At 35.8% G+C, this 14,362-nt stretch overlaps 1 pseudogene; it reads right to left on the bottom strand.

Annotated features, from left to right (window-relative positions):
• Positions 1-602: 602 nt before the first annotated feature.
• LOC137235757 (serine-rich adhesin for platelets-like) lies at positions 603-13,867 on the bottom strand (annotated as a pseudogene).
• Between the last annotated feature and the right edge of the window lie 495 nt (positions 13,868-14,362).

Genomic DNA, 14,362 nt, shown 5'->3' with positions numbered 1-14,362 from the left:
GGCCCTCACTACTTTGTTCTTATGACCATGGAGCGGCAGAAATCACATCAACAGTTATTGTAATGTTGAGAAAAATCTGTAATTTTAACAGTTTTCATTGGCATTGTTGATTTGTTGAAAAAATCAATTCAGAATCAACAATTTGTGTGAAATTGATTCGAAAACTATTTGCAGTGGATAAAAATTGATAGCAATTTTGGTTGAACTGACCCGTAATTCGGCTGATTTTAGAGTAGAGCTGAGCCCGGAAAAAATATCTTGGTAGGAAAGAATTGCAAGGTACGGTTATTCTTCCAAGGGCTTTTTTATATGAACCAAGTTTCTGGTTGATAAAATACACTCTTGTAAAATAGCCTTGAGCGTTGTAAATTCTATTGCTACGAGTAGTGCCCAATCGAATCTCAATGACTGCTGTCGATGAAACGTCCGGACCTTGGCTACGCGTATTAAATTAAAAATAACTGGGCAATTCAAAAAAGTTTAGTATTCATGTAAAATGTCAAGACTTGAGTTGTTGCCATGGTTTCCAATATAAAATTTGATTAAAGCATACCATGATTAAAGCGGCGAAAAGGGGCCTTGTGAATTGCCTAAATGATTTTTCAACTTAACACAATGTAGAATCTGAAAATATTACCCCATCGGCTTCCAATAAAAGCAGCGCCTCATTGTACTTAAATTCATTGTAGGGGTTCCTGCTTACATGGGCGGATCCAGGGGGGGGGGGAGGCACGGGGGCACGTAGCCGCTTTTATCTAAATCAACTTCCCCAGCAACAGTAATAGCTAGAGCTATAAAATTTTCAATAAATAGTAAATGTTAAAAAAACGGTTCCCGGACTATAATTTTTCAAAGCTTAGCTTAAAAAACTTAAAGCTTTTACCAGTTCAAGACGTTGAGATCTTGAATTTCAAAGTGTTAAAAAAGCAGCTTCAATGGTATTTGGGGCAATATGACCGAATTTATATTTCTTTACAAATTGTTTATTGGTTTCATGGAATTTTTGCAAAGTGATTTAAAATTCACATATTTTCCAGTAACAAACAAAACTAGATAATTAAAAGTTTTAAAACTAAGTAGGAAATAACGTTTTGAGTCGCCTAATTTTGCGGGTTTTACCCGTTTTTTTTTAATCGTAAACAATAATTCAAATAAATCAAAATCATAATTCTTATAGATTTTGAAATTCTACAAAAATATCTATGTTTAATGAAAATTTCTCTTGTGAACTGTATATTTATATATGTATAAATAATTTTAAAACAGAAAATTTGAGTTATAAACAACAATTCGAAAATTACAAACCAAAGATATTGATATAGTTTCTGCAGTTAAGCTTATTGATATGACCACATTAAGTTACAGAGACAACGTGAAACTAGCACTGACTCTTTTAAAAAAACTTTTCAACCAGGCTAAGGGCATCGCGAATGATATTGGTGCAGAAATCACGGTCCCCAGAATCACCGTGCGTCAAAATAATCGACCAAACATTCAGACTCAGTCAGTGAAGATTGTTACCGAGTTGCAGTATATATTCCTTGTCTAGACTATATTATAAACGAAATGTCATCCAGGTTTCCTAACGCCTCCATGCAAAGAATTGGGCAATTGCAAAAGTTGCTGTCCCAAAACTACAGCGATGAAGATTTGGAGAATGTTTTACAAGGCGCAGAATTATATAAAGAAGGCCTTCCTTGTTTTCAAGCTTTGAAGGGTGAATTAAAAATTTGGAAAGAAATGACATAAAATATCCCAGATTCTGCAGCAGATGCCTACAAACGAGCAACAGCGTTGCCAAATATTAGAACTCTTTGTCAATTACTGTATACGTTTCCAGTGACTACCAGCACTGCCGAGCGATCTTTTTCCACCTTACGCCGATTAAAGTCGTATCTTCGCAACAGGATGACAGGAGAGCGTTTGAATGGATTGGCTTTAATGCATATCAATGAAGATATTGCGGGAAAAATTGACCCTAATGAAGCAGGAAATACAAAAGAAAAATGTCTTTACTGTACACATAATTGTTTATTATTTTGACACTTTTATAAGCCTTGAACCTCTATAAATAAATTCGAAGTAGGTATGCTACTTCTAAATATTTATATAAATTCTTGTTAACTTTTTTGCAGGTTCGTCCTGTGTGCCCCCTCCCAAAAAAAATCCTGGATCCTCCCCTGCCTGCATATATACTGATTGTATATCCAAGGCGAAATTCTAAAGCAAAAACAAAATAGCAAAGTATATTAGTACATAATTATCAACAACTTGTAGTTAATTTCATTTAATATTTATCGGCGCTATCGACTAAAGAAACGTATTTTAAATTATTGTGTACAAGAATAATCATTTGTTTAATTAATCGATTGTTAGATTAATTCAATATTTGAATAAAGAAAACCGAAAATTAATAAAAAATTGCGCATTTCGCTCGTATTCAAAGTTGGTTGTACAAAAATTTAAAAACCTAAAAAATCTGACCGTGAAATGTAAGATGCAAGAAACATGCTTAATCACACAAGTTTGAATAATGACTCTAATCAAAAAGGCGGTTGCTCAAATTATTAGCTTTGGGATCAATCAAAAAACTTATTACTCAAGGGTGCTTCGTTTTTAAATAATCAAATAACAGAATTAACTGATAATTATGTTTATGCTTAATTTAATAATTACTCAATGTTAAAGTTGGGAGGTCTACATTAATAAAATTCTAAAAAGGTAAAGGCTACAAAAAATATTCTTGTTCTGAAAAAGCCACCGGTAACATAAAGTAACTGATTCGAACAAGTCTACGATTCTAAAAAAGTACTTGGTTCAAAATCGCTGACTGCGATTCCAAAAAACGTAGCTAGTTTCTATATATTAACTGTTTCCAAGAAAGTCATCGACTCCAAAAAAGTAGCCGGTTTCTAAATATTAACTGTTTCCAGGAAAGTCACTGATTCTAAAAAAATAGCTGGTTTGTAAGGATTAGCCGGTCAAAAAAAGGCAACGATTTCAAAAAGTTACCGATTTCAAAAGTCACCGATTTCAAAAACTTACAGAATTCGAAGGTCACCGATTCCAAAAAGTAACCGGTTTTAAAAAAAGCAGCCAGTTTTATAAAAGCAACCGGTTTTAAAAAAGCAGCCGGTTTTAAAAAAATAGCCGGTTTTATAAAAGTAAACAGTTTAAAAAAAGCAGCCGGTTTTATAAAAGTAACCGGTTTTAAAAAAGCAGCCGGTTTAAAAAAAAATAGCCGGTTTTATAAAAGTAACCAGTTTTAAAAAAGTATCCGGTTTTATAAAAGTAACCGGTTTTAAAAAAGTAGCCGGTTTTATAAAAGTAGCCGGTTTTATAAAAGTAACCGGTTAACAAAAAGTAGCCGGTTATATAACAGTTACCGGTTTTAAAAAAGTAGCCGGTTTTATAAAAATAACCGGTTTTAAAAAAGTAGCCGGTTTTATAAAAGTAACCGGTTTTAAAAAAGTAGCCGGTTTTATAAAAGTGGCCAGTTTTAAAAAAGTAGCCGGTTTTATAAAAGTAACCGGTTTTAAAAAGTTGCCTATGTTGTAAAATAGCTCTGTTCCTTTGGCAAATAGCTTGATTGTTGCCTCCTCCACCACACACTTCCTACATCTGCTATCACTGACAAGGCCTAATTTAAAAGCATGTGACGCTAGAAACAGCGTCCAGTAAGAATACCCATCCTGAGCCTACAGTTCATTATTTTCAATGATAGGAGTAACTTTGTTAGTCTAAGGATGTAAGAACTGCACATAATCCTCGACGCTTTCAGTTCCACGCAATTCCTGCTTGGTCGGTAATGGGCAGCTCTAGCCTTCTTTTAATATCGCCCATTCTACTGTACAAACTTTGAGCTATGCGCCTTGTTAAGCTAGCTCATTTCCATTTATTCCCCTATGCACACGACCCAATATAGATGTAAAGTTCTCCCTATACCGATTATATCCAGAAAGTGCTTACATTCTAAAACACTTATAGAGATTATAGCCTTAATTGCTGTTTGGTTTTCAATGTAAAAATTGACGCTGCTAGTTTCCTCCAGTGTTTCTACTGATTTAGTCGTAGCTACTTCTTCCGTCTGAGGCAATGAGTGTAGGTGCAGTTGTTAGCGCTATGCTCTTCGGCACCAGTATACAATGGAATATATCCTGCAGGATGGGATCAGTGCATTGATATATCACATACCCCTTTAATTTGGAGGTACTTTCTTGTTTTGATTGGCCGTCTACCAAACAAGAACTCCATAATATAGAATGAGCTTTAAAATCGCTGTAAATATCCAACGATAGAGAGAGGGCGGTATTTCCACGTATATCCCAGTATTCTTTTACATACTTAAAGTGGTGTCGAGGCCTTTTTCACTCTCTCCTCCACGTTGAACTTCGACAACAACTTACTGACTGTCTATAATGATTCCTAGATATTTTGTGCAAGGTTTCTCCTGCAAGGTCATACCTCCTAGCTTAAGCCTAGACCGATTCGGGACTTTATACATATCCGTCTTCTCCGCATTGGCGCTCAACCCGACATTAGATGCCAGAGTATGTATGTCTCGAAGCGATCCATCAAAGATTGAAGGGCGTCGTTGTGTATCAAGATTGCGACCAGGTGATGACAATCTTTTATCTTGTGGTGCAAATTCAATAGCTGTTTCCAATTGCGGATCTATACTGGGTGCGTTGTTGGCACGTTTCAACATAACTTTACGAAAACAACCGCCACGTCTACGTGACGTGGACGATACCGTTTATCATTTGGCGGGAATAATTATCATCAATACGACGTTTACGATGATCTTTATATGTGTTTTGTTGCATAGAATATGTGGTAGCCTCTGGAGGTGGTGGTGGTGTAGTCATGGTGGCTGTGGTGGTCATGGTGGCGCTGGTGTTCATGGCGCCGTTGGAAGAGCTGGGACTGGTACTGCTTGAAGTTGTATCCATACGAGATGGTTGTGAATCTGCATTTTGTATTGGTGTAACAGTTGCGGTTGTTGTTGTTGCGTTTGTTGCAAGTGCAATCGATTCAGTAGTTGTTTCATTCTTTGGCAATTCAATAGAAGCTGCCGTCATAGCGGTATTCAATAAAAGAAATTTTTCATTTTGCAATTGCATAGTTTGCATATCAATATCCATTTTATCTTTTTGCAATTTTAATATCATCTCTTCGTCGAACATTTTACGTTTATGCATTTCCATTAACTTAAAATCTAATCCACGTAAATTGTTTACAACAAATTCGCCGAGGATATTTTTTTTGCGCAAAGCATCTAAATCTACATTTGGAAAGAGCGTATCTGAGATCATGAGCGGTGTAACGCCGGATAGCGGCCAAAAATTATTCAACGTGAAACCATTTTCGTCTCTCACTGTTGTGTTTCTTGTAGCACCATTTAATTTAATTTCTGTGCCAAAAAGATCTTTAAAGTATAATCCCAAACCATTCAAATAAGTTGGTGGTGCATTCGCTGCCGCCGTCGTACCAATAGAAGACGTCGTCGTCTCATTTCTTGATGGTAAACTTCCAATATTATTATTTGGAGTGGAAGTATTGGCAAGATGTCGACGTGTCGTTTCATTTACCAACATATTTCTATTCATTGTAATTTTATTAGTGTTGTTGTGTTGATTGTTGTTCTGTTGTAAATATTCGTATGCTTCAGCGAATGCGTTAATGCTGTTTCCACGTTGTCTTGCATTTTGTGCAATTTTAGCATTTTCACCAATCACATCCTCCTCCCCCTCCTCTTCCTCTTCTACATCCTCCACATGATTGCTCATTAATGTTCGCCCATTTACGCTTTGATGTTGTTGGTCGTGTTTAGTTGGTGTTGCGGCGCAAGAGGATGTTGTTTTCAGATTTGATTGCATACTACAATTTCTTATTACATCATAATTTTCTGCTGTACTAGCAGTTTTTTTATTGTCACCGCTGTTAATATCTTTAACAGCTTCTCTGCAAATCGCATTAGCTTTGTCGCCCATATCTGAAGTAGAAGTGCCTGCTGTATCATCCCTTCTCCTAGCATACGTGTCGCTTGTTGTAGAAAATGGTTGTTCATCGTTTGATTGTTGTGATTTATCTGTGTTTCTTCTTATACGATTACCACGCTCCCTTTTTGCAGTCTCTTTTTATACTCAGTTGAGCAGAGCTCACAGAGTATATTAAGTTTGATTGGATAACGGTTGGTTGTACATATATAAAGGAATCGAGATAGATATAGACTTCCATATATCAAAATAATCAGGATCGAAAAAAAATTTGATTGAGCCATGTCCGGCCGTCCGTCCGTCCGTCCGTCCGTTAACACGATAACTTGAGTAAATTTTGAGGTATCTTGATGAAATTTGGTATGTAGGTTCCTGAGCACTCATCTAAGATCGCTATTTAAAATGAACGATATCGGACTATAACCACGCCCACTTTTTCGATATCGAAAATTTCGAAAAACCGAAAAAGTGCGATAATTCATTACAAAAGACCGATAAAGCGACGAAACTTGGTAGATGAGTTGAACTTATGACGCAGAATAGAAAATTAGTAAAATTTTGGACAATGGGCGTGGCACCGCCCACTTTTAAAAGAAGGTAATTTAAAATTTTGAAAGATGTAATTTGGCAGTCGTTGAAGATATCATGATGAAATTTGTCAGGAACGTTACTCCTATTACTATATGTACCGCTTAATAAAAATTAGCAAAATCGGGGAAGAACCACGCCCACTTTAAAAAAAAATTTTTTTTAAAGTAAAATGTTTACAAAAAATTTAATATCTTTACAGTATATAAGTAAATTATGTCAACATTCAACTCCAGTAATGATATGGTGCAACAAAATACAAAAATAAAAGAAAATTTCAAAATGGGCGTGGCTCCGTCCTTTTTCATTTAATTTGTCTAGGATACTTTTAACGCCATAAGTCGAACAAAAATTAACCAATCCTTTTGAAATTTGGTAGGGGCTTAGATTTTACGACGTTAACTGTTTTCTGTGAAAACGGGCGAAATCGGTTGATGCCACGCCCAGTTTTTATACGCAGTCGTCCGTCCGTCCGTCCGTCTGTCCGTTAACACGATAACTTGAGTAAATTTTGAGGTATCTTCATGAAATTTGGTATGTATGTTCCTGGGCACTCATCTCAGATCGCTATTTAAAATGAACGATATCGGACAATAACCACGCCCAATTTTTCGATATCGAAAATTTCGAAAAATCAAAAAAGTGCGATAATTCATTACCAAATACGCATTAAGCGATGAAACTTGGTAGGTGAGTTGAGCTTATGACGCAGAATAGAAAACTAGTAAAATTTTGGACATTGGGCGGGGCACCGCCCACTTTTAAATGAAGGTAATTTAGAAGTTTTGCAAGCTGTAATTTGGCAGTCGTTGAAGATATGATGAAACTTGGCAGGAACGTTACTCTTATTACTTTATGTCTGCTTAATAAAAATTAGCAAAATCGGAGAACGACCACGCCCAGTTTTTAAAAAAAAATTTTTTTAAATTCAAATTTTAAAAGAAAAGTTAATATCTTTACAGCATATAAGTAAATTATGCCAGTGTTCAACTCCAGTAATGATATGGTGCAACAAAATACAAAAATAAAATAAAATTTCAAAATGGGCGTGGCTCCGCCCTTTTTCATTTAGTTTGTCTAGGATGCTTTTAATGCCATAAGTCGAACAAAAATTAACCAATCCTTGTGAAATTTGGTAGAGGCTTAGCTCCTAGGACGATAACTGTTTTCTGTGAAAAAGGGCGAAATCGGTTGAAGCTACGCCCAGTTTTTATACACAGTCGACCGTATGTCCTTCCGCTCGGCCGTTAACACGATAACTTGAGCAAAAATCGATATATCTTTACTAAACTCAGTTCACGTACTTATCTGAACTCACTTTGTATTGTTGTAAAAAATGGCCGAAACCCGACTATGACCACGCCCACTTTTTCGATATCGAAAATTACGAAAAATGAAAAAAGTGCCATAATTATATACCAAATACGAAAAAAGGAATGAAACATGGTAATTGTATTGGTCTATTGACGCAAAATATAACTTTAGAAAAAAACTTGGTAAAATGGGTGTGACACGTACCATATTAAGTAGAAGAAAATGAAAAAGTTTTGCAGGGCGAAATCAAAAGCCCTTGGAATCTTGGAAGGAATACTGTACGTGGTATTACATATATAAATAAATTAGCGGTACCCGACAGATGATGTTCTGGATCACCCTGGTCCACATTTTGGTAGATATCTCGAAAACGCCTTCACATATACAACTAAGGGCCACTCCCTTTTAAAACCCTCACTAATACCTTTAATTTGATACCCATATAGTACAAACACATTCTAGAGTCACCCCTGGTCCACGTTTATGGCGATATCTGGAAAGGCGTCCACATATAGAACTAAGGCCCACTCCTTTTTAAAATACTCATTAACACCTTTCATTTGATACCCATATAATACAAACAAATTCTAGAGTCACCCCTGGTCCACCTTCATGTCGATATCTCGAAAAGGCGTCCACCTATAGAACTAAGGCCCATGCCTTTTTAAAATACTCATTAACACCTTTCTTTTGATGCCCATATCGTACAAAAAAATTCTAGAGTCACCCCTGGCCCACCTTTATAGCGATATCTCGAAAAGGCGTCCACCTATAGAACTAAGGCCCACTCCCTTTTAAAATACTCATTAACACCTTTTTATTTGATACCCATATCGTATAAACAAATTCTAGAGTCACCCCTGGTCCACCTTTATGTCGATATCTCGAAAAGGCGTCCACCTATAGAACTAAGGCCCACGCCCTTTTAAAATACTCATTAACACCTTTCATTTGATACCCATATCGTACAAACAAATTCTAGAGTCACCCCTGGTCCACCTTTATGGCGATATCTCGAAAAGGCGTCTACCTATAGAACTAAGGCCCACACCCTTTTAAAATAATCATTAACACCTTTCATTTGATACCCATATCGTACACAAAAATTCTAGTCACCCCGGGCCCACCTTTATGGCGATATCTCGAAAGGGCATCCACCTATAGAACTAAGGCCCACTCCCGTTTAAAATACTCATTAACACCTTTCATTTGATACCCATATCGTACAAACGCATTCTAGAGTCACCCCTGGTCCACGTTTATGGCGATATCCCGAAAAGGCGTCCACCCATAGAACAAAGGCCCACTCCCTTTTAAAACACTTATTACACTTTTCGTTTGACACCCATATTGTACAAACGCATTCTAGAGTCAACCCAGGTCCACTTTTATAACGATGCGTCCACCTATAGAACTTAGGCCCACTCCCTTTTAAAATACTCATTAACACCTTTCATTTGATACCCATATAGTACAAACAAATTCTAGAGTCACCCCTGGTCCACGTTTATGGCGATATCTCGAAAAGGCGTCCACATATAGAACTTAGGCCCACGCCCTCTTAAAATACTCATTAACACCTTTCATTTGATACTCATATCGTACAAACAAATTCTCGAGTCAGGCCTGGTCCACCTTTATGGCGATGTCCCTAAATGGCGTCCATCTATAGATCTATGACCCACTTCCTCTTAAAATACTCTTTAATACCTTCCATTGGATACACATGTCATACAAACACATTCCAGGGTTACCATAGGTTCCTTTTACAACATGGTGATTTCCCTTACTTTGTCTCCACAGCTTTCAACTGAGTATGTAATGTTCGGTTACACCCGAACTTAGCCTTCCTTACTTGTTGTTTTTGAAAACGTTGACAATTTCACGCATCAAAAATTCTAAAGCAGCGCTACAATCTTCAGATTTTAGATCAGATTGTATTTTTGCAATTTCTTTTTTCGTAAATGTTTTTGTATTATATTCGCTGGTGCATATACATGATATGAAATGCAAACGTGTGTATGTAGAATTTTTTTATGATAACGTGTTTTCAAGTTATCACTCAGACTGGGTAGTATGAGTTTTTCAAAACTTTCTACAATATTTTGCGCATCTGTGCGTAATTTTATGCGTCTACGTTTCACTGATGACGAAACGCTACGAAATGATGTTTCAGAATCTGAGTCGTTCCGATAGTAGCGAACTTGATGACGATGAACTGCTGGACGATGATGATGTATCAAGTGGTATTATATCATCATCGATTTCTTTGAGTTTATTCTGTTTTGTACGTGAAATCTTTTTACCTTTTTTTCATTCTTTTATTTTCTTCACAGTTTAGTGCACTTATTTCGCGCACAATTTCTGAGCAACTTTCTATTTATTAGTTTTGTTGTTTTCTGTATCGCTTTCTATTATATTTGCTTTACGCTTTGCAGCATATACCTTAGGTGTTGGCACTGTTTCAGTAATTATTGATTTTTTTTTATTTCAGTAGTTGTTTTGTCAGTGTCATTTATTTTTTCGTCATTCCCTTGCGTTTTATTCTTTTCTACAGTCGGCTTTGTTTGATCTTCATTTATAACTTCTAACCTTTTATCACTCTCTTTTGCTTTTTGTTGATCTTTACTTTTATTGTCTTTCTACAATATTTTTCGTTTTATCTTCAGCTACAACTTCTACTATTTTATCACTCTGCTTTGCTTTATCCGATTTTTTCTTATTCTCTACAGTATTATCTTTTTTAACCCCATTTTTCGTATTCGAAACATATATTACTTATTCCTGCGCTTTATCACTTGGTAATTTTGTTACTTTTTTCTGATCTATTCCTTCTTCTTTATCCACATTATTATTCGGTTTGTCCACATCTAATACGTTCTGCGTTGTATCACTCTTTATGGTTGCATTTTTGTTTTCCAATATTTTGGCATTTTCGACAAAGTCTTTAGTTTTATTCGCTTTTGATACTGCTGCCGTTTTAACACCGCTATCTAATGCTTTTTTCTTCTCTACCATATTATCTTTTTAAACTGCATCTTTTTTCGTTTCCATCTCAGTTTCTCCAGCTCCCATTGTTGCAGTCGTCGTTTCAACAATACTTTATTGTATTGGCTGTATATTATTCGTCATTGTTCCAGCACCAGCACCAACACCACCAACTCTAACTAAATCTTTATCACTCCTGTCTTTTGTGGCATCCTATTTATCTGAATTGGATGGCGCAATTGCCATGGTAGGCTCTTGTAATGTATCGTTATTATAAAAAAATTTTATACTTAAAGCTTTACGTATCTCATCTAATATCAAATCTGGTATACATATAGCATCTACAATATCATCGGGTACACAATCTACATTATCAACATCATTTGCCGTCTCTACATTCATTGATTTCAATTGTTTACGTATCTCTTCACGTAAACGTTTACGCGCATGTGCTTTAAGCGCTTCATCAAAACGTGTTCCACTATTATTGATGACTTCTTTAATACCAAATTTATCCATACCGGCTACTTTTTCAATTAAATTTTCTGTAGTACCACTTGAATTACTACAACTTGAAATATTACGTCGCCGTTTTACCATATTCGGTCGACAGACCCGTTTACTTGGTGTACCTGCTATTGGTAGTGTGTGTATTGTGTGGTGCGTTGTAGGCGCACTCTCGGTTTCTGTAATACTTGAGTCGCTTGCTGCCGATTCGATAAGTTCGCTGCGTACAAGACGCGATAATGGTACTATAGATATACGAGGTTTTGTGTTAGTATCTTTAATTGGTGACGAATTTGCGAAATTGTCATCATACGAAGCACCTTCTTCAAAAATATCTAAATTATCGTCCGCAGTTAAGCGTTATATTTGCCCATGTCAGCATGGCTTTGTTCCGGGGCGTTCAACAGTAACTAATCTGGTCGTTTTTTCGAATTACTGCATCTCGTCTTTTACTCATGGTTGTCAAGTTGACTGCATATATACGGACATATCCAAAGCTTTTGACAGAGTTTCGCACAAAGCTCTCTTGGCTAAATTGCGAAAAATGGGTTTCCACTCAACATTTTTACAATGGATTTATTCATACTTATCCAATAGGATAAATTTTGTTGTTATTGACAACGTAAAGTCATCGCCTTATGTAGCAACCTCAGGTGTGCCCCAAGGTAGTATCCTTGGCCCACTTTTCTTTATTCTCTTTATCAATGATGTAAGTGCTTGTTTCAAGCAATGCAATTATCTCCTTTACGCTGATGATTTGAAAATTTTTTTCAGAATCAAGAACGAGTCTGATACTCTCATACTACAATCTGAGTTAAATAATTTTAATGAGTGGTGCTGTAAAAATAAGCTTGCGCTGAATGCCAACAAATGTTATTACATAACTTATTCCAAATTATGTAATAAATTGATTTCGTCTTACTATGTCTCTAATAAGCCGTTACTTAGGGTGAATAAAATTCGGGATTTAGGTGTTGTATTTGATTCGTCTTTTACATTCACCGAGCACTTAAATTTTATTATCCCCAAAGCATATTCCTTACTGGCCTTTATTAAAAGAAATGGATCCGAGTTTAAGGACCCATATACTAAAAAACTATTATATAATGCCTTTGTGCGGTCAAGGCTTGAGTATGGTTCCATAATATGGAGTCCTTATTATGAGGTACACAATAAGAGAGTCGAACGTGTGCAAAAAATATTCATGAAGTACTGTTTATACGATATAAACTTCGATCTGCCTCTTCCTCCATATATCTCTAGGTGTAAGCTAATTAATCTTCACACATTAGAAAGTAGAAGATTAATTACATCTATAATGTTTATTTATGATATTTCCAATGGCAATATTGATTGCCCGATACTGTTAGAGTCTTTGAACTTTTATGTTCCATCACGGACTTTGCGCCAATATAATATGTTTTTAATTGACCAGTTTAGATCTAATTACGCACTTAATGGCCCGATCACTCGCGCTCTAATTGCTATTAACTCAATCAATAATAATTATTGTATTGATTTTGCGATATCTCGTCGAAGTTTTAAAAATATGTTATTTTCCATTTTAAATTAAGTTTACTGTAAATAAACCTTATGTTTAATAATGTTTAATATAGTCTGTAAGATTTTTGTAATCATAGACTGAATAAAGAAATATGAAATATGAAATATGAAATTCGGTTCGATGTCAACAGAATCGGGTAAATCAGCAGCAAGTAGTATTGTTATTTGTTGTTCATCATTAGATATATTTACACAGTTAATAGTGTGTACATTGGAAATGCTGGAATCACCATTGTCCTGGAATTCTAAATTGTCGTCGCTTGATTGACTCAATCTGATGACCAATTCGCTATCAAACAAGTTTTCTACGCTTTCGTTATTTAAAGTATCCCTGCGAATAGTTGTTTGCTTCTGATTTCCATAGTTTTTATTTATATCGCTTATATCTATATCTTCTGTACTATCCGCTGTTGGGCTGTCTTCAGAATATTCTCCTATTATTTTACTATTAGCGTGTTTGTGGGTGCTGTTTGTTGTAAGATTGCTTACTTCATCTGTATGATTTTCTATAGTTTTACTTTGTTCCTTAATATCTAGTGCTGGACTTTTTTCTTTATTAATTAAATTATTTATTGTAAGATTCTAATACGTTCTGCGTTGTATCACTCTTTTTGGTTGCATTTTTGTTTTCCAATATTTTGGCATTTTCGACAAAGTCTTTAGTTTTATTCGCTTTTGATACTGCTGCCGTTTTAACACCGCTATCTAATGCTTTTTTCTTACCATATTATCTTTTTAAACTGCATCTTTTTTCGTTTCCATCTCAGTTTCTCCAGCTCCCATTGTTGCAGTCGTCGTTTCAACAATACTTTATTGTATTGGCTGTATATTATTCGTCATTGTTCCAGCACCAGCACCAACACCACCAACTCTAACTAACTCTTTATCACTCCTGTCTTTTGTGGCATCCTATTTATCTGAATTGGATGGCGCAATTGCCATGGTAGGCTCTTGTAATGTATCGTTATTATAAAAAAATTCTATACTTAAAGCTTTACGTATCTCATCTAATAGCAAATCTGGTATACATATAGCATCTACAATATCATCGGGTACACAATGTACATTATCAACATCATTTGCCGTCTCTACATTCATTGATTTCAATTGTTTACGTATCTCTTCACGTAAACGTTTACGCGCATGTGCTTTAAGCGCTTCATCAAAACGTGTTCCACTATTATTGATGACTTCTTTAATACCAAATTTATCCATACCGGCTACTTTTTCAATTAAATTTTCTGTAGTACCACTTGAATTACTACAACTTGAAATATTACGTCGCCGTTTTACCATATTCGGTCGACAGACCCGTTTACTTGGTGTACCTGCTATTGGTAGTGTGTGTATTGTGTGGTGCGTTGTAGGCGCACTCTCGGTTTCTGTAATACTTGAGTCGCTTG

This window comes from Eurosta solidaginis, unplaced genomic scaffold (assembly GCF_040869045.1).
Source record: "Eurosta solidaginis isolate ZX-2024a unplaced genomic scaffold, ASM4086904v1 ctg00001065.1, whole genome shotgun sequence".
NCBI lineage: Eukaryota > Metazoa > Arthropoda > Insecta > Diptera > Tephritidae > Eurosta > Eurosta solidaginis.
This window is presented reverse-complemented; position numbering and strand designations above follow the sequence as displayed.